Genomic DNA, 955 nt, shown 5'->3' on the forward strand with positions numbered 1-955 from the left:
CGAATAGTGAAAAGTCAGTGTGCGCTGCCAAAGAATTAGTTTTCTTACTGTCCCCTGAGTTTCATGGCAGTTTTCATTTTTTTGTTACAGAGATTAAGGGATGAAAGAGGGTTAATTGATGGGGAATTTAATTCTCCGTCGAACTGCCCTTTTTTCATCCCTTAATCTCAATTAGGAGGGGAGAGGTGAATTTTTAATTACCGGGAGTCACTGTGCGCCGCAAGACAATTATTTTTCTCACTGCGTTGTGATTTTCATGACAGTTTCTTCCATTTTTTACAGAGATTAAGGGATGAAAGAGGGTTAATTGATGGGTAATTTAGTTCTCCGTCAAACAGCCTTTTTTTCATCCGAGAGAGAAAGAGTGAGAGAGAGGGAGAGATCTTTTTCTCGCATCCAGTCCGTGACGATCCACAGGCCCGTGCGCGCATGCGCAAATAGTCTGAACAATACTGTAGGGAGTGGGGGTGAGACGGAGACTTCTCTCTCGCACAAAAGGTTCTCATTCACGGCGCCGGATTTAGTGATTGAAGCTAGAAAATTGCGTTCAACTTTGAATCCATAGGAGATGCGTGGGTACGATCAAGACAAAATTTGTGGTAAATTTTCTAATAAAAAATTTGGAAAAAAACAAGAAATTCATTAATTCAATGTCAAGATATAAATAGCAACATATATTAGATTCGCTCTGAATAAATAAACAAGCTATTGAAAAAAAAACACTGATATTCCGAATTACAAAAAAAAAATTCATCAACTTCAATTTTTTTAATGGAAAACATTTTTTTTTCCCATCTGATCTTCACGCGGCTCTGGGGGATGAACGGTTGGGAATAGGGATAAAGTGCCCTAAACATTTTTTGTGTAGAATTTTGATCGCTACAACTTTGTGTATTACATTTTTGGACGCACAGCGCGTTATTCACGAGTTATTTCGAAAAAACTGTTTTCAGGG

The sequence above is a fragment of the Diachasma alloeum genome, unplaced genomic scaffold, assembly GCF_001412515.2.
Source record: "Diachasma alloeum isolate Michigan unplaced genomic scaffold, Dall2.0 Dall_scaffold_00743, whole genome shotgun sequence".
Taxonomy (NCBI): domain Eukaryota; kingdom Metazoa; phylum Arthropoda; class Insecta; order Hymenoptera; family Braconidae; genus Diachasma; species Diachasma alloeum.